This window comes from Opisthocomus hoazin, chromosome 8, assembly GCF_030867145.1.
Source record: "Opisthocomus hoazin isolate bOpiHoa1 chromosome 8, bOpiHoa1.hap1, whole genome shotgun sequence".
NCBI lineage: Eukaryota > Metazoa > Chordata > Aves > Opisthocomiformes > Opisthocomidae > Opisthocomus > Opisthocomus hoazin.
The window spans coordinates 53,479,760-53,500,914 of NC_134421.1; positions in this window are offsets into that span (position 1 = coordinate 53,479,760).

Sequence of the window (21,155 nt, forward strand, 5' to 3'; positions counted from 1 at the left end):
TTTCACATCTGAAGATTAACTAAATCAAAGAACGAAGCACTAGTCTAGATTCACATAATTGTAATAAATGTACAATAAATTAAAAGAGAGCATAGCTCATTAAAAGACATGCAGATGTCATTTTAAATCCTTTGAACAATAACAATATTATTCCTGGACCTTGACCAACTTGAAGACAAATATGTAATCTACTGTATAATAACAATGCTGAAATGTCATATTCATTACTGTACATTTCACCATGATAAAGCATTCAGAACAAAGACATTCAGCTAAGAAAAAACAAATCCTCTCACTGGAGAGACGATATGGCCTTATCTGTTAAGATTAGTATAATCTTTAAGAGGCAAACAACATTACAAAGGATCTCACTTTGATATATGATCTATCATACATTTTAAAGAACTCATATTCATTATTTACAGGTTTTATTCTGCTGATGTGAAATACAATTCTGCAAAGATGTTGCATAATTAGTTGCAACTATCTGCTTTTGAAATGTTCTCTATAATAATATGACATATATATCTGTGGAAAAAAATAGTTAGCTGGAAAATGTCCCACTGCTTGAAACATCAGCATTAACAAACCTGGCAGTAAAAATTAGAATCATTCTAAACTTTTCAAAAGCTGGGTGACCTGCTTTTTTGTAGGTGAGCGACAGATGTCTAGTGCTAAGGTAATTTAAGTAACTCAAAACTAGACAACCTAAAATAAATCCTAAGAATGTCATATTGACTATGATTTATGGGTCACTCAGTTATATTGTTCTGCCTTCATCAGCAGAGAGTACCAGATCCAAGAAAAACTATAACCAGACAATTACAGAAAAATGTGTTTAGAAGGACTTTCTCTTCGTATCATATTTAATTAGTCATCTGTTCACGCCCTGAGGTGTGAAGGCTTGAATTCCTATTATTTTATACTACTTCATATCCATGGTTGTGAATATTCTCAATCTTCGTATCAAATCGAATGGTTCTAGTGTTTTACCAAGCTAATATGCGTCTTCAGCCATCTGCCTTCTGTTGTCTATTAACTTCTGACAATGTGTACCATTGCTGAATTATGCACACTGTAACAAAGCATTTTCATTAATTGCTTTTAGATATGGTTTTAGTTTAACTGAATATCCCTTTTTCTTAAATTAAGAAAGGACATAGACAAAGCCAGCCTTACTTTGATACCTTTCTGAAGTTCCTTCTAGTTAATTTGCACCCATGTCTAAATGCAGTAAATTTCACCTTCTCTCCTGTTGGAGAAAATACTTTTGGATTTTAACTTTTCTTCTATTTAAACCTTTCCATCAGATAACAAATTCCACTGTTCTTGTCTTACCTTCTCCGTGTCTGTCACATTTTTTTCTGAAATCCTAATATTAGAACAGAGTATTCTGCAGGTGGATATACTCTGATTTATCCTGTGTTGTTATAAAATTTAAAAGATTAGATGACATCCCAGTTTTGTATTTCTAAGCTTTTTGGTTTTATCATTGGTAGGAGCTGCTGAATGCTGCAACCTGAAAGAGGCCAGGCTGCTGCAGATCCCTTCCCCCAGGTCCAGCCAGTAGAGTGAGGCTGAGCACGTATTTCCAATGGCAGCCACGCACACACACAGCGCACAGTAGACTTATGCATGTACACACGAAATGGCGTCTGGCCACACAGATCAACCCAGACAGAAAACACCCAGCACTCACACAAATATCAAACAATGCTAAAAGCCTCATCCTGGTCCTCTCTCTGGCTGATCAGAATGAAGGTTTGTTAGCAGGAAATCTAAGTATATATGTACGTACAATGTATATGTACAATATGCATATTGACTACCTTGTAACTGGTCCCTGGACCTTTGCTTTCCCCAGTAGTCTCACTCCCAGAGACAAATGCACATGTACAAATGGGTCTCCCAGTTGATCCCCCAAGCCCATTTGTCTCCAGTAGCTGGCCTCAACCAACCCTGGTCCTGCCAGTACTGAGCTCGTGCTGTCTCACTCCAAGTGACACGCTCACCTTCCTGGCTCCTGGCTCACTTCCCTACTCCCTGGATAGCCTAGGTTGATATTTGCTAGTGATCACACTCTGGTGCGATCTGCTCCTGTTGCTGGCACCACAGACACATAGGTCCTACGATGTATGATCTGACTCCAGTGCTGTTGGCACTCAGACCTCCATACACACAAGCATCAGCAGAAAGATCTCCTTCACTCAGGAAAACAGTTAGGAATGGCATTTAATGAGAATACAAACCAGACTACTGATCGAGTGCAGGGCATGGACAGATAGGCATACTGACGAGGACCGGTTTAGATGTGACTAGCCCATTTTATTCCTTTATCCCTCTATACTCATGTGCTTGTTTATACCTAAACCACCTAGATCCATCTCTTTCTCCACCTTCGGTTTGTCCCTTAACATCCCGTAATAAGTCTTGTACAATCTCAAAACACTCTTCCCTGCTATTCCATAATGTGGGAAAGCAGCTTCCGCTGGTCCATGGTGACATCTCCTGGCCCATGGGGCTGAGGCTTTCCTGGGGCGGCCCTGGAGGAAGGCAGAGCAGGTTTCCCTACCTGGGCTATTGGGGTTCCCCCCTGCTCTTGTGGTCCTGTGCTCTTCTAAACTCATGGAAATGGGCCTTTTCTGGGCTCATGTCTCCTGTGATGGCTCTGGAAGTAGATGGTGCAGTGTGTTGTTTGCATTCCCCTGCACACTTCTTTGTATGTGTGGAGATAGTCTTTATATTCCATAACCAACCAATCGCTACTTCACATTGACCAGGTCCTTTCATGGAGCTGGCAGCAATGATACTCAAGTGTCTTTCCTAAGTTCTTTCCATTATTTACAACATGGCAGTAAGCATAAATAAAATAATTAATTTCTGAAAATCTGCTGGTCAGAAATGGAGTTGCTAAGAAATATAGGCAGAGTTAGCCACAGATGCTAACAATGAAGACATCTGGTAAGTCATCCACCAGATATAGTTGACTCTGTAGTGTATATTTTAGTCAGTGTGCTAAAACTTTCATTCATATTAATGTGTATTAGTCACCTATGTTTCAGTTCTTCTGTAACACATCGGCAATTTATCCCCAGATATTTAAAAAGAAGTTACAGTTTCAATAGTCTCATCTGAATCAGGTAACAGTACCAAACAAGTTTTCTACATTTTAGCTTTTCTTAGTATTAAAACAATTGCCTGATGCAATTTATTCTGACAATTTTACAGTTTTTTCAGTTAAATTTTACATTTGTTGTTTAATATTTGTTTATGGTTAATAAATATTTTGAATGTGTAAAGCAGTAGTTGATCTTAAGTCACGAAACTGCAATGGTCTAGATCAGCTTCTTAAACTGACAATCATTATACCCTTCTGGTCACAAAAATTATGTTGGGAAGTTTGGAACATCTGTACGTACATGAAATTTAATGAAAAAGGAAGTGGAATTTGTAAAAAAAATATTCCTGTTTGTTTTTTTGTTTATATCCAAAGCACACACTAAAAGACACATCATTGCTTGTTGCACTTTGTCTACTGCAGGTATCAGGTACCACACAACAGCCACGGACCGGTTAGAGCTGTCGTAGCTGACTAGTTTTATAAAATGATGGGATTCTCAGAGTCTAAATTTCATTTTCCATGACCTTGAAACGGAATAGCTGTAGGACTATAAAAGGAAATAGAAAACCCTATTCATAGGCTGTGAAAGTTTCTCTTTTGTGAAATTAGAGATTATTTTCTGAAAAAAATATGTTTTTCCATGTTAGCCTGGAATGTGACTTTTTTGACAGCATTTATTTTAAGCAACTTCCTATAATTCATCATTAATACATTACATCCCAGTTTTACTCTTGATTATGTCTTGTGGTCATTTTATAAAACCATCACCCTGGCAGGATTCCAGTTTGAGATGTAGTTATTGATTAAAAGATTGAAATACCATTGGGCAATAATATTTTTAAATAACCATTTTTCCAGCCCCATGACTTTCACTTGCAATACAACACAGTGTCCCCAGTAGACATTTTATTTCTTATTTTTATTTATTTAATTATAGCCAATAGCTAGCTCATTTTTGAGCACATGTACCTTTATTAAAGTTGTAGTGCCAACAATCTTCATGTCAGATATTCTTTAAAGACCGTAGGGCCTTCTCCTGGAAAACTTGAATAAAAAATTGCAGTTAAAAGCTTAAGGAACAGTTTTCAGGATGGACAGCAACAGACCACCCAATTTGCACATTTAAATGTATTTACTGAAAATGTATTTTTTGCAGATTCTATTTATTCTTAGTAGAAAGATGTAGTAATTTCTTGATTTCAGAACAGAGAAGTTTATTAACATTGGCTGTCAAAGGAAACTGTCATATGTTCTGCTAAATCTCCTCCTTATTCCATAAAATATTCTGTCCCCTTCAGGAAAATTGTCAATCTTGTAAGCTTCAAAGTGTAGCAAAAATGTGACTTTTGTCTTGTTCTGTCATCTGTCATGAGTTTTAAACAGGTGGTTGCCTTTGCTCATCACTTGCTGTAGAAAATACCTCAGAATGATTCCGTAACAGATTGTTTCACTGAATGGTGTGACTTTTCTGGCTACTAGTACGTAAGTTTTGATAGGGAGAGGGGTACCATACTAGAGTTTAAAATTCCTCACACAGAAACCTTCAAATGTCATCCACATATGAAAAATAACTGAAACCAATGATGTGAACAAGTTGATTAGCATATTCAGTGACACATTTTTTGGATCTGTATATGAATTTTCTTTGCCAAACATATTTTAAAAAATAATGTAGCAAAACAGACAACAAGCTAGATCATCTCAGATGTTCCTTAGACTTGCTAACATTATCTGTTGTGCTGATTAAAAGTTTTGTTTGCTCAGGCTTAGAAGACGTTGTTTGTACAGTTAGTGTCAAAGCAAATAAGCTGGAAGAAATACACTGTCTGAAGAGCACTTGAATGTGAATCTCATCTTTTTCTTCTGCTTTGAAACAGTTGTACATACCAAGTGTGTTTATTTCCTGTGCTCTGATTTGTCAGATGATGTGTTCATTTGTCAGGAATGCTGAAAGAAATTAAATAAAAACTAAAAAGATATGCTAACAGATCAATGGTGGTAATGAAGAAGACAGCAGCAAAGAAAAAGGATTACTCTGCAGTGCTATACTTTTGTATAATTCTAGATTATTTTTTACTGAGGTCAATCTTTTCACCACTGAATTCCATAGAAAGTGTTCAGTTGATCTCACAGGGAGATAAGTAAGCCCTTAGCTGCTCATAACAATGCCTTTGTGGTAGGGAAGTAGTGATATTTTTTATCTTTGCATTTCGGAATTTGTCAGTTAGAGTTTAAGGGATAAACAGAAAAGTGTTTTGTAGAACAAAACACCATGGCAAGGTGTAAAAATGTGTTTGCAGCGGTTCCATAAGTGACACCTTAAGATGTAGCAAGGAGTCTGTCTGAGGTCTGCTTAAATTTCTGGCAGGAACAGCTTTGTGTACATATTTGGAAGGAGTGAGACAATTATTCAATAGATGACTTATGAGAATAAGGAGAAGTGAAGCATCTGTAGAATGAAGGATTGTTCTGAGAGTGACGTCACAGGTGTGAGAGCAGAACAGCAAAAGAATGAGAAAAGAATGAGTGTATAGCTGTTAAAGGCTGAAGAACTATTAACTACAAAGGAAGCAAATTGAGACACACTAGAAAACAGACAAAACCCAAGACAAAATGGAATAAAAAAATGCAATATAAAGAAAAAAAAATGCAGGAGCACGACTGAACCAAGGTGTGTAACAGGTAGACATCCTGATATGTTTTGGAGTAGCTTGGCTCATGGATGCAGACTGCTTTGTGGCAGACTTAACACTGCATAAAGGGGTTAGAGAACATATTGGATGCAATACAGCAGTTTCTCTTCTGCCACACATGCCAGGTCATGACTGGCATATGGATTCCAGACATGGAAGGCAGATGCAGCCCTACTATGGCAGTGTGTGAGACAGGAGCACCATGGAGGGAGGAAGAGAAACATGAACAACCAAGTGAATTTCAAGCTCTGGACCTGGGCAGGTGTAAACACTTATGTTACTAAATACCTATCTGATAAAAGAAATTTTGCATCATGTTTAAGCTGCTCATACTTAGATTTTAAGATAATCGTCCAGTAGGACAGCTTGAATCGTAGAATCATAGAATGGTTAGTGTTGGAATGTACTTTAAAGATCATCTAGTTGAAACCCCTTCCATGGGTAGGGACACCTTGAACTAGACCAGGTTGCTCAAAGTCCCATCCAACGTGGCCTTGAACACTGCCAGGGAGAGGGCATCCACAACTTCTCTGGGCAACCTGTTCCAGTGCCTCACCACCCGCATTGTAAAGAATTTATTTCTTATATATAATTTAAACCTACACTCTTTTACTTTAAAGCCATCACCCCTGGTGATGTTATATATCAGATCCATTCATAAGTCAGAGTACCAGACAGTGTCTCCACTGCCTGACTTCTGGCACTGAACCTGCTGAGAAGGGCTATGGTTATTCCATGTCTGCTTTCTCCAGATGGGAGGCTAAACTGCCTGTTGGAAATGCTCTGGTTCCAGGAACTCTTGGGAGTGTGCTAGCTGGCAGGAGTGATGCACAGGCTGTGTTAACATTTAAGATAATTATAGGACCTTTCCCAGGCTCTGGCACTGTTTTGTTTACTTGGGCAGGTCTCAGACCCCAAGCTCTTTCCAAGCAAGAGCAGGAACAGCAGTTGTTGTGTCATGGTTCTACCTTGCATCAGGCTCAGAAACCTGTCTAGCAATTCTGACAGCAGTATTCATGTACCACTTGTTTAGGTGTTATTTATTTGGATTTTTTTATCTTTGTTTTCGGGTACACTTGGCTTTATTTCACCCTGGACTGTAACTGCAAAGATTTTCAGGAAAGAAAATTCCCTCTGAGGGTGACGGAGCACTGGAACAGGCTGCCCAGGGAGGTTGTGGAGTCTCCTTCTCTGGAGATATTCAAGACCCGCCTGGACAAGGTCCTGTGCAGCCTACTGTAGGTGACCCTGCTTCGGCAGGGGGGTTGGACTAGATGACCCACAGAGGTCCCTTCCAACCCCTACTATTCTGTGATTCTGTGATTTTCAGGGAAGCAAATTATGTTAACTCCCAAGGGAGCACAATGAAACAGAGATACAGTGAAGGAAGGATCTGACCAAATGAGAGGGAGCAGTCAGTCCAAGAGAAAGTTTCTGAGAGCCCAGGCTGGCTCTTCCTGGATACCTCAGAGAAACCTAGACCGATGTTGCATTTCTTAGCAGTTTTACTCCAACAACTCCTATCATGACTCAGAAAGGCTGGTGGTTCAGAAAATCATTAGCACTCAACTAAATTAGCTCCTACTTTGCAGGTGTGCCTATGAAAAATACAGAGCATACTGAAACATAAATTCTTTTTTAAACATGTGTTCTTAGCTCTCATAAAAGCTGGGAAGTTTACCAAGTAACAAGTGTACAGGGCCTGAAAGCTTCCCGGCTTCTGTGGGTTTGGCCCCAGGGTCCAGGGCCATGTGAGCACAGCTGGTGATGTGGGGAGAGGGTACGAGGTACTGAGAGGTGGCCATGGTCAGGTCCAGCCCCTGGCCCAGGGGAGTCACTTTCAGCCAAGGCTCTTGCCTGGATCCGCCTGAGCTACAGCTCCTGCCACCTCGCAAGCCATGTGCCTGGCCTTGGGACCTGCCAAGCCAGGGCCGTAAGCGGGTCTACCTCCTGGCTCGGCCTCGGCCTGTCCCCATCCCCAGGGAAGTGCCCGGTGCCCAGGGCTGGGGCTGCCCCGGTGCCCCTGGCTGCCCTGCTCCTGGCCGGGAGGGAACAGGCCCTGGCTGCTGGGCTCTGCCTGGCTGGATCTCCTGGGGAGCCCTAACGCCCCCTGCACCCCAACCCCAGGGAGCCGCCGGACCTCGCGGTGCCCTTACAACAGGACTGATGTTTCACAAGCCTGTTGATGTGGGTAGTTGTTTTCACTGCCGTATCTCTCCCTGTGCTATGGTGTGAGGCCCTGAACAGCTTTGCAAATGGCTGTTGGGAAACTTCAGGAAACTTAAAAAATGAAAAAATCCAAATGCACTTCAGGAAACCTCATGGCAGAAGATTTTGTGAGAGAAGGCCACACACTCTGCCGTTCTTCAGCACGTGTGCAGTTTAGAAGACCTCTCCTGGTTTGATTTGGTGAATAGTTCTTTATTTTTCACTTTCTGTGACCCAGAAAGGCACTTTAGAGAATTAAAATACAAAAAGTCCCCTGGGGGGAATCATCTTTAATAACATCTGATCCAGAGTCCAGTGGGATTTTTTTTTTCTCTATCCAAATGTTGCTGAAGTTTAAACTTCTTCAACCACAAGAGAAGAGTTAGAGGGACGCTTCACAGAATCGTGACCTACATATGCACATGTAACCGTTTCTGGTACCTGAAAGGTGAAAAGTTTTATAGGAACTCAGATATTTTTACTACGATTCCAAAAAATGTAGCCTTTTCACTGTTGTTCAGTCTGGTTAATGTGATATTTTACCTTTCATAATGAATAAATGTAAGAAATGACCTTTAGATTTAACTTGATTAACTTGATTATTCATCATTAAAATGTTGTCTGTCACCCTCCATATGGAAAATATGTAAATTTACGCAGAGAGTGTGGATGTGCTGTTCATGTTGAAACAGACAACATTTAAGTTATTACTGTGTTATTTCTGAGTTTATCTCTCCATTGGTTATATAACAAATTTTCTTTAGGATGGATATTACAATAACATTTTTCAAATTGGTAATTGAGGGTTTCACAGTGAAATTTACCATCGCTGAAATTTCTTGAGAGGTTATTGAGCTCACTGAAAGCTAAATGCGTGCATAAATACAAGCTAAAATATAGCTTTCTGTTTTACATTTGGTCAGTACTCATTATATCTCATCCATGTCATAATTTGTTCCTACAACACTTGACCTATGGATAGTTATTGCATTAAATTTTTACACAGCAACTAATGAACTTGAGTAATGTACCTTTAATCAGGAAAATTCTCGTCAACAGTGTACTATTCGTGACAACAATTCTAAGGTTTTAAAGTTTGTTTTTAATAATTCTAGATATATTGCCCTGGATTTTATTGTTTGCACTGCTTTGTGATATTTTGAAATTAGGAGATGTCCTTAATGTGTTGACAGACTAGTAATAAATAATGGAGGAATATCATTGCACTTCGAAGTTCAGTGGAAAACCAGTTAAATTTAGTGAGGAAGAAGTATGTTGTTGTCCCTGTAAGAAATATAAGGGTGTCAGCAAAAGGTGGCCAGCTGTTTTTCTGCTTCTGGAATGAAATCCAATAAAAGAGAAAATCTTCCTTCAAACCAGAAAATAACCATGTAAATAAAACTTGATAGTAGTTTCTATACGTAAGTACCTTTGGTAACGCTGTTCTTCCTGCACAACTTGGAAGGCCCAATAACTAGAGAATTCATATTCATTTTAATGGCCACTTTGCTGCCTTTCCACCTTTCCCCCCAGACTCCTTCCTCAGAGATGTGGCCCTACAGGTTTCTCCCTACAGGGCCTGGCTTATCTCCTCAGAGCACACATCTACCTTAACTGCCTGGAAGTTAGGGATACAGTGAGCTGTTCCCCACGTTTTAGGGTGGAATGAATTGCTGTGTCTCCGTGTTGATCATAGAGAAAATCTGAATGTCAAGACACCTAAGTCTGTGTGCTTTGCCTGCTGATAATATTAGAAGCTGTAAAGGAAGACATAGAAACGTGATTAAGACTCTTGGGTTTATATGTCCACTGTCTTGAAATTAGAGAGGAAATTGTTATGTTGTGGTAAGAATTGACTTCACTGGTCCTTTATGGCACTAAACTCTAAACAGTAGTGAGGTCATTAGACTGTGCTATTAAAATTCAGACATAACTTCAGATATCTTTGGAAAATGTGCCTAGTGTGGGTAATCAAAAGAGTAGCAGACCTCAGTTTAATATGTTTATTCACTAGTTGCTGATGTGTGGTGCTTTAGTGGTGTACATGAAGAAACATGATCATACGTCTTTTGCAAGGAACAGTAGACTTTCAGATTGGGTTAAAGCGATTGTTAGTGGTCTGAAATGTTTTGCTGTCAGTAGGTGGTTTATAAAGCCTATTGCAGGCAAGGTGTCACTGATTAAATCAGGGGAGTCCTACTAAGTGCAGCAGTTTAGTAAAAGATGTTCAGTGTAAGAGGACATATTGTACTGCAGAACTACATTACCTAAATACAAATGACTACATGATAGGGAAATTTATAAAATTTCTTTTAAAATAGTTCTAGCTAGTAGTATACTTGGATGACTTTTTAAAGCCAGCACACATGTAGTTGAGTGATTTCCCTTCCCACTGAAAGAACTGAATTCTCTAAAGTAGCTGTCACTAGTTACAAGATGTCTCAGAGGAGATAAGCATACGTATATAACTTGACGTAAGCCACTGTTTATTGGATGGATTTTGGCTGGATTTTTTTTTTTTAACTTCTTCATTTTGTTCCCTTCGTCAGGTTTAGTAAGCCTGAGCTATTTAACTTCTACCTCTGATGAGTCTGTGATGTCTCTTATGTACAGTCTGTGGTCCACTGAAACATGATATTTCAGAACATAGTTTGTGAAATGACTGTCTGTTCCTACAGGTTCTTCAGGTCTGCTGGCACCTATATTCAGATGACTCTGGCCTTAACTATTGTTCTAAATTAAAATATTAGTAACTGTAATAACAAAAGTATATTTTGTAAAGTAATAGCATTTTGTTTACTTAAGTGTTCATTGCTTGATTTGTCTGTCTTCCTCTCTTCTTTCCTGATGGCTTTTTCATTGACATGAATGATGGACTACAGATTTTTTAACGAGGTTCAAACAGATTTTCAAAAAAGACTTTCAAATAGAAATAAATCAGGAACTCCAGCTATTCACCAGGTGGCACTTTTCTTTGAGAGCTGGAGTAGAAAGACCAAATTCTTGCTCTGCTCTCCCCTGTAGCTGCATTGTTTCCAGACCACCTGTAAAACAAAGGAATTAGTCCTTGCAGGGATACTCTAATCATCAGCAGAGATCTTACGTCAGGAGACCTCAAACATACATTTCACAGTGCACAGTATTAGCTGGGACTACAGTGCATTTAGTCCTTCCACTTTGACGACTGTTTTCAGCCTCTTCTTGTCCACACCAGCAATGTTTCTGTCTCACTTTGTGTAAATCTATGAATGCTTTTGAGAAGACCAGATTGCTACACTTTTGGCAAAACTCCAGAATAATAAAAGGAAAGGCTACACTTATTCAAACCAGGTTCATCTAAGCAGTAATGACCATAAGAGAGGATGCCTATATATACCTGGACAAGCACACATGCTATTTCCCTGAAATGCCTTCCAGCCTTCAGCTACGTTCAGGTCAGAGTGATCCATGATCCTGATCTGATTCATCTGTTTGCTAACTTTTCAGCTGATCTTTCTTTCAAGTTCTTGTTCAGTATCTCCTTGAATCTATGTACATTTCTTGCGCTTAGCTTAGATTTTGTCACACTGTTCCACTTGTCTGATACCCATTCAGAGAACAACCATTTACTTCTGTTTGTTTTGAATTTGGTTCCTGCTAACTTCAATTGACGGCCCATAATTCTTCTGCTGGAAGAGACAATGAATTGCTGATCCCCATCTACCTTCTCTACAGCACTCCTGATTTTGTAGACCTCTATTACATCTGTGTAAGCTACCTCTTGCCCAGGTTGAAGGGTCTCAGCCTAACCCATTTTTCATATGGAATTGCCTGCTCATATGGGAGTTGAGCACACTTTTGATAATCCTTGCTTTCTCTGAATCTTTTCCAGTTCTAACATAACATCCCTCTGTTCCTTAATTCCTCATCCATTGTTTCAGAGTTCTGTTGCCAATATTTTAATACTGTGCTCTGTCAATGTTTTCGTTACATGGGTTTGCATCCTTCAACCTTGGTTGATTTGATGAGCCCTGATTTATGTGAGGAAGCAGGTGACAGCAATGAAAATGTGACTGTTTAGGAGGCAGCAAGTACATTGACACTGAAATATTTCCATGGGACATTTAGTCTCAGAGTTGAAAGGGATGATAAAAAATAACAAACCATATTTTCTCATAAGTATTAATGTAGTTGAGGGGAGGTGAATGCAGGTACTTGAATACAAGTTTAAATACTTAAGACAGTATATATGATGTAGAGGGTGGTGTGGCAAGAGGAAGATCACAGCTGAAGGAGAAGATGGCTTTTCATTTTTTAGAAGTGGTTACTGTGCTAGAAGATCTTGGCCCCTTCAGACACCAAAATACAGTGAGGGTGGGCATTCAGTCTAATAGATGAAGAGCTAGGAAAAGAAAAGCATCTCCTCAAGCTGACAATACTGACTATTTGGCTTCCCTCTCTACATCCCACACTTTGCATTGACAGCCAGCATAATTAAATTGTGTGCATTTCTTTAGTCCTTGCAAACTTCTGCCACTTCTGCACGAAATCTTACTACGAAAAGTGATTTTCCATCTCTTTACTTACTAATTTTCACGTTCTTAATGAAAACGTGGGGTATGACTGTATATTTCCCTGAGAGGAGGAGGTCAGAATGCACACAAAATCCAAAGTGTGAACCATACCATGGATATATGCAACAGCATAGAGATGTTTTGTATTTGCTCTTAGAATTACAGAATCACAGATCTTATGGGAGACAGTGTCAAAGGCCTCACTGAGGCCAAGGTAGACAGTATCCACTGTTCTTCCCTTGTCTATCAAGCCAATCATTTTATCACAGAAGTTTATCAAGTTGGTCAAGCCTGACTTCTCATTGGTGAAACTATACTGACTACTCCTGATGATTTTGTTTCCCTTCATATGCCTGAAATATATATATATATATATATATATACATGTATATTTATATATAGTCTTGGTTTCTTTCTAAATTGTAATATTTGGTTTACTTTTTTGGCTGCTACCAAGCACTGAGATAATGTTTTCAAAGAGTCACTTAGAACACCATCTTTTGGTGAAGGACTGTTGAGAAATCATTGAAAACTCAAGCAGCCTAAACCAAGCGAGTATACACAGCTGGGTGTTTTTGTAAGGGAGGACTTCCCCTTATAGAAAACATGTCACCTCTTTCCCGGGAGACTATATTCATCTAAGTGGTGTTCACTATTTCCATCTCAGCATTTACGAATAGCTCCTCTCAATGTCCTTGTTCCCAGTGAGCTGACCCAGGCTGTCCATCACCCTCCTGGCGCCCCCACTCCCCCAACCTGTCCTGCTCCCTGGCTGGGAGCGGTGGGGCAGACCTGGCTGGTGAGGCTCCTGCCCTGATGGGTCCCCCATGGCTCCAGATGCCTGGCTCCAGGGAGCCGCTGGCCCTTGCTGAGCCAGGGCACAACCCTTCTTGGTGGTTCTATAAGACTCTCTAGAGGGCTTCTTGCTGCTGTGGTTTTGGGTGGAAGCTTTATTGTTAGTTGTCATTCTTTTCCCTATTTGTTCCTCAAACTCTTTATTGGCCTGCATAGTTGTACTTTCATACCTAAACTGTCAAAATTTATGAGGCTTTTCATTTTCTTTATTTGTGTACAACAACAATTTCAAAAATACTTCCTGGTTTCTAATACTGTATTTTACTTTGCTGAATAGCCATGCTGACTTTATTTTTCCCTTTTTCAAATCTTATTTAGTAGGTGATATGCACTGTTGCTGTGTTTGCTGTATTCAGAAATTTCCATGCTGCTGGGAAGGGTTTAATTCTCTTAGCTATCTCTTCTGGTTACATTTTTACATAGCTTTCTTCTCTCAAGTAGAGCACAATATTAGCACATCTTTTGGTCTTTGTTGATCCTGTTGTGAAGTTGAAAATAAATATATCAGATCAGTGTTACATAGTGGTATTTCTGCTACAAGTTTTCGTAAGCTTTGCCCTGTAAGATTTTGAACCACATTCTGCACATTACTCACTAACAAGCTTATTACAGCCTTCAGTTCTTTTTGTAATTCTTTCAGGAAATAGCATGCTAGTTTGAATCCCTTTAGGCTGAAAAGAAAACTGGACTTAACACTCCAGAGTGTGGGTGAACTTTCTAACAATCAAGCTGCTGTATAAAGACATGTAGCAATTCCCTCTCTGGATGTCTATAAAATTAAAAGAATGATCTTTGTTGCATCCTTTTGAAAAAAATAATGTGGGACGTCCCTTCCAGCAAAGTATTGTAGGTTGAGTGTACCAGTGAAAGACATACTTTTGTGAAGCCCTGAGCTAGCACCGAAAGTGTGAAAGGTAACAGGGTTTTGTACACATCTGTGTGCTCATTGTTTCCTCCTGGTTTGCTCTAAGTGGCTTCTTGTTCATTGCACTAGCTACTTCAAATAGCCTGACAGATAGCTTTTAAATAGCCAGTAACCACTTCAAATAGCCATTCCTACCTTTCTCTGTACACTGAACAGAGATTTTAACAGGGGCACTGAGCCCTGGGTTCTGGATTCTCTGAAGAGGCACAGACACCTAAAAAGCAGGCATTTTTGCATATGAGTTTTAAACAGCTAAGTCTTACAGGGATTAGCTTTTAACATTAAACTCCAGTTTAGCCTAGCAGTGGTTCCAGGATATTATTGCTCCCCAGGCAAACATAACTCAGCTCCGTTAAGAACATTTTAGACAAGTTTTCATACTCAGAAGTTTTCATTTATGGAATGTGACTCCTATAACATTTGAAATGGAATGGTGACAGTAAGCATTTTCTACCCTTACCTACCTGAATGTAGTGATATATTTAGCATTGCTAATGACAATAGTTACATAGAAAATAGGTTTCTAGGATCTCAGAAATTCATACTAGACTGCATAAACTGGGTTTCATTTCTTGTTAAAGATTCAGTCATAATATTTCAGAAAAATCTGTATTGTCAATGACACAAAAGTGCTGCTGTAGTGGTATGGTCATACTACGAAATAGCTTTATCAAAAAGGATACTTACTACTGCTTGCAATCTGGTGATTTTGATTTGAGTTAGTGACCTCATGAGACACTGTCCAAAGTCAAGGCTGGTAAGTTTAAGTTTGAAATATCTGTGGTCTTCTGTAAAAATCCAAATCTAATTTTGCAGTTACAGCTGTTACTGTAACTGTACAACCAGCTACAAACTTTCCTTAGTACTGGACAACTGCATTTTTGAATCAAAATGCGAAGTATGGGATTTACCAGAGCAAAAACCTAAAAGCAATAAGACTCTTATTCTTACACCAAGTATTCATAACTGTGTAATACAGAATGAAATTATGAAAGGAATTCCTGACGTTAATGAGTCTCACAGAAAGGGGATGTGATTTAAAAGCTTCTGAAACATGTTCTCATTAAGAGATCACTGAAGTTATTTACTGTAATTTAGTGTACACCAATTTTGGATAAGGCCACGGCTGAGGGTAAAATCTGATATAAAATGTTTAATGGCTTTTGGATTTCAGGGAGTGCAGCAAAGTAATATCTACTTACTCCTATACTGTGTTTTTCTTCAGTGACTTCTTTCAATCTGATCACCACCATAAAAATTCACACCTGTCACTATCTATTTGTGCCTTTGTTTATTGATATCTTTCTCTTTTCCAGTCATATTACTTTTGTATTTTCACCTAAGTAAAAGTTTTTTGGAAGCAGTTATTGGACACAGTGCTCTGGACTGTGAAATAATATTTTATATTTCTTCATTTGGTTTATGCTGAAGTATTTTTTTGCTTTGAATTCTAGAGTCTTTTTTGCAACATTCTAAAATCTGTAAAAATGCAATGTTTCATTTAATTCAAAATGTATTATTGTCTTTGGTTTCAAAGATCAGCATAGAAACTTTTGTAATAAACTGAATACACTTCTTTGCAACTGAAGTAATCCACACTGTCTAAATAACATCTCTGCTATTAAATGCTGGTCTCAAACACTTTATAAAGAGTGAAGGACAGACTCCTTTGCTTTCTTTATGTTTAATAATATGAACTATTCTCAACCTGTAAATAAAGTAGGTCTTGAAATGTAGAGAAACAGAATATAACATTTAGTAAATATTACCCCTTTAGGAACAGTGAAAATGAAATGCAGAGAATTTGAAGGAACTACTCCAAACTGTGAAGTCAGCATCACAATTATGGCTGGAAAGCATACTGCTCTGCCTTTTCAGTGTTCAGTCTGTTGGCTTTTTCTGTCAGCAGTGGTAAATTCCTGCTCTTGCCTTCTGGTTATGAAGCACTTCATAAAACATCCGAACACTCTGAAATGACTACCCAGGGAAGAAGTTGCTCTGCTAATAGATGTCAGTCTTAGTTCAGCAAGGCTAGCCTTTGAATAAGCTCAGTCTATATCTGAATCATAATTTCTTGGTTCTATTAGTACTATGCTACCAAAAGGCACACTGTTTCAATAGTTGTCTCACAGTATTGTACTGTTACTTTAAATCCCTGCCCTGTGACTCACTGTTAAAGTCCATTCTGCTTGCAGTGGGGAGAAGTGCTTTAAGTGAGATTCTCAGCACAGCACTTGGCCTCTGGTGCAGGGATATCTGAGGAACCTGGGACCCCACATTAACAAGTCACTTAGCAGAACAGCTCCACAGACACTACCAGACCACTGAGGCTATAGCATTTCTAAAAAATTCACTGTTCTTTGTGCCCTTAGTTTGTTAATAACCAGAATATTCTGCTTCTTTCTGATTTCTCTCAAAAGAACTGTCCTTTTGATAGCTTGCTTTATTGCAACTTGAACCAGCGAAGTCCCCTTTCAACCGCCACAGTTACTTGATAGCACCTATAGTATAGTTCTTTATAGAGAAGGGAACTTGTCAACGTTAGAAAAGCCCTAGAAGTCATGAATGTAACACTTGCGCTCACAAATCAGGAATACTGTGTGAGATACTCGCATTGAAGCTGATGCTCCATGTCATTCACAGAGAGACATATTTGCTGTAGTCTGATCTTCTTTATTGGCTAATTCTGGGCAGTTTCTTACTCAGACATTTACGTAAGTATTCTCAAGGGTCTCCACAGACATCTAGTTTTCTATAGACAGAAAGACTTCCATGGATTTAGGGCATCCAAATATATCTCTGAATATCAATTCAATGTCAATACTTCTTGCTTCATTCTTCCCGAAGAGATCACTTCTCCACCAATATTGTAAATTCTCTTTCTGTGACTACAGTCTTTCAAAATAGTTCCCTGTGTTCAAGAACAATGGCTTATGAAAGGAAGATGGAAGACAGATCTTCTCAATAGCTGGCCCGAGGCTGAAGTTTAGTTGTGCAGGAGAAAGAAATGCCTATGAATATCCCCCTTTTTAGTGCTCTCTCGAACTGACTGAAATACGTCATACTACATACCCTTAGAAATCAACATAAAAATACAAAATAAATCAAGTATGCAAAGCAAAAGAGACTGGGCACACTTTTAAACATCAATTAAGAACTGCAAACTATTCTGACTCAGTAATACTCATTTTATGATTGTGCAAGGGTGAAATAGCTGTTGCAAATTTGCCAAATGTAGGAAATATTGACTGTAATGAAATTGCATGTTTATCAATCTAATCTCTCAGCTATATTCTCACTATCACTCTGGTATTTCCTTCACTGTGACAGTGTAAGGTTACCAAATTCTGTGATCAGTGTGTGATAAGCGTCTATATTCTTATATGCATAGATTAAAATTTCGCTGGAACATAGCTCGAATTTAATAATCCTGTGATGGAAAACTTGCATAGCACAGGCAGGAAAAGTGGCTGACAAGAAAGAGAGGTTATTTTACCTGCAGAAAGGAATGACACACGTAGCTGAGCTCCTACTATCAAGACAGCTTTGAGCACAGTGAAAGTCACAAGAAAGGTATAATCAGAGAAAAGAACTATAATTTTCTGGAACAAGATGGAGAGATTGAGAAAGCACTATTTAACACGACAAAGGAGCACTCAGTTTCAATGCCTGGCATACACATTTGTGTGCAGACATTACCTCCTTGGGAGAGGACTCCTCCTCCCAGGTTGCTCCTGTCCGGTGGGGAAGGGAAGGAACCATCCTGTGACAGAGCAGACTTGCAGCCCCCATGCCACCACATCACAGCTTTGGGCAACGCCCACACTCGGGGGAGCACACCCATTGCTTGTCTCCTCCCTGATTCCCACAGTCCCTTCCCTCTGATGCAAGAAGACCCTTCCATCAGGTCCGCCGAGGGTGTCATTGTCTCCTTCTTTGGCAGACCACTGATTCTTTCCTATGCTTCTAAGCTATAAGCAACTCTGTTGAGGCTCCTGGCCCCAGAACTCTCATGCCTGACTTGTCTTCCTGCTGGCTCCTTACCCTCTTTTTCCCTCTGGTACCTTCCGTGCTACCTGAACAAATGGGCTGCTGCATCCTTTGCTTCCCGCAGAGTGAAAATATGTATATATGGTGATTTTAAGGAAGTCGGTGTGATTATGTAGAAGTTTGTTCCAGATTCTCCTTCAGAGTCTACCATTAAATTTATTAAGTGCCAGCCTGTGGTGAAATGGTTAGTCAGGTTCGTTCTGATGCTTTTCCCTTAACAGGACTAACCAGGAGATTAAGATTGTCTTGTGTGTTTTAGTAGACCGTAAAGGAACAGAATTGCACACATGATGACACACCCTTTACAGTATACAGGAGCTTGGAATCAATAAAATTTCCAACACTGACCTGACTACTAGAATAGTGATAAAATTATGGCAGAGTTAATGTTTGTGAAAAATATTACTGAACCAGAGCTCTTTGCCTTTGTGTAGTGGCTCCTAATGTAAATAAGAATAGCAGAAGATGTGGATGGAAGATGAGACAAAAAGTGGTACATCACAGGTGTTCTGTGAATGCTTTTCCGATGTGCAAAACATTATTTTTTCATACTGAGTTAATTTTCAGCTAGCAAAATGCAGTGAATTTTCAGACAGCATGTCGGTTATAGGGCTCTGAAAATGCACATTTGAAAAAGCAGATCCACATTGAATTGTATAGAGTGGGCCTGTACAAGATCTTTCCCAATAGTTAAAGGGGAGGAATGCAGACTGAAGGGGATGGAAGCTTGAGTAAAGTCAATCATACTGCAACAGCTTATGAGCTTGTCCTGTTTTACCTTGTTCAATGAACACATTTCTCATCCTATTTAAAAAGTAGATCATACCTGTGCCTCTAAGTTAATGTTTTCTGTCTTGCAGTTTAGTTAAGCAAAAACCACCAAAGTGATCTGTTTGTGTAACTCTTAGAATGTGATGAATTTGTTGAAATATCTTTCCTGTTTGTCGGTCTGTAACCAAGGATTTCCATGTTCAAATTGTGGCCTCTCTTTTGCTTTAACAGTATTATATCCTTCTCCTCTCAAGGTTTGTTACTGTCATTCCTTCTTACTCCCAGTTGGAAGAATTGTTACACAGTATTCCAGTTTCTCAGTCTGCCAGCACAGTTAGTACTTCCGTCTTCTTTTTTTCATGTTTGGCAGGAAGAAAAAAGATTCTTAATTAACTGTATTCCAAGTTGCTTATGAACACACTTATTTGCATGTCCCCCTATAGCAAGACCAAAATATTTTCCTGTCAAATTACATGACAAGGAATATCTAATTAGGTCTAGACTCTAGAGATAAAATTCGGCACTTTTTCTTAGTAGTGTGATTGCATAACGCTGTCGTTTTTCACTCTACTCTGGTATAAGGAGTAGATTGTTCCCCTTAAAAGTATCTAGGTTTCAAAAAATCTGTTGGAACAACTTGGCTAGTGACAACCCACTTTTTTATTTATTTAATGTTCTCTGTGCTATAGCAAGTTTTACAAACATAGTCTTTGGAAGGCCCAGATGAATCAGACTGACAAAAGGCTTATTGAATTGATCTGTTATAAAAATGAAACAGCCAGTACAGTGTGCACCGTGCACCACAAATAGCTGTCTCCCAAAAATAACCATTAGATCTTCAGTTAGCAGACTGTTCTTATGCACCCATTCCTGTCCGTTCATATCTCACTCCTTTTCTGTGTTATTTGGACGACTGCTATCCAAAGGGGGAAGTAGGAGCAGAAGGGCCGTATGAAAAGCTTGAGTGAAAATCTTGAAAAGATATCCATTATACTCTGCTGTGATCTTCTAATACAGAACTAAAAACTACCCTAGCACTTCAGGATGAGAAGCAGAGGTTAGTTTCTGGTAGACCCAGCTCTCTGATCTCCAGCTGCCCCTTTCAGCTTCCAGCTTGCAACCACCTCCAGGTTCATTCCACCTCTGTTCTACCTAGCCCCTACTCACCACTTGTCTGCAGTATCTTTGAACCACCAGGTGTGCCAATAAACCACATTTTCATTCAATTAAATTTTCTCCTATGTCCAGAAAATAACCCATGCTCACCTCAAGCCTGGACACTTCCATTTTCTTACCCAGCGTTGAAAGATGCTGTATTCCTTCTGTGAAACTTTTCCTGCTGCATTACAATCACTCTGTGACCTGCCTGTGTCAGGTAGTCATGTATCTGGCTTTGCTAGAGGAGGCTGAAAACCTCTTCTCTCTCTCAGGTTACACTGCTTAACTCATTGACACTGTATTTATTGCAAGGTCAGAAACAGCAGCAACAACCTGGAAAAGACAGCAGCTTGCAGGGAACTGAATATTCAGCTTCTCGGTGATTAATGAAGAGGAGTTGCACAGAAGCCACCTCCTTCTTGCCACAGTCTTCATGTTTTGCAGAAATATGTGGAGACACTGAAATGTTCTGAGACTGGTCTGGTAAAATCACACCAAATCTCTTGCTGGCAGAGGGAATGCCTCGAGTTATGGTGTATCAGTCACACTCCCTTGCGTGACTGCAGTGCAGCTGAGCTAGCAGGGCTATGAATAACACTAAGCCTCACTTCATCCTTGCATTGTGCTCAGTCCTTCCATTTAATTGTTGGTGACAATATCAAATGATTATTTTATTCTTTTTTTTAATCTGTTGAACTTAACAGGTGTCAGTCTTTTCCTGCTGGTGGCTAACAGTTCGTTTATACCCTTTTTTCCCTGCATTATCCCACATGGCACAATGTCCTTGAGGGGTACGCAAATGCTAAATCTGGGGCATTATG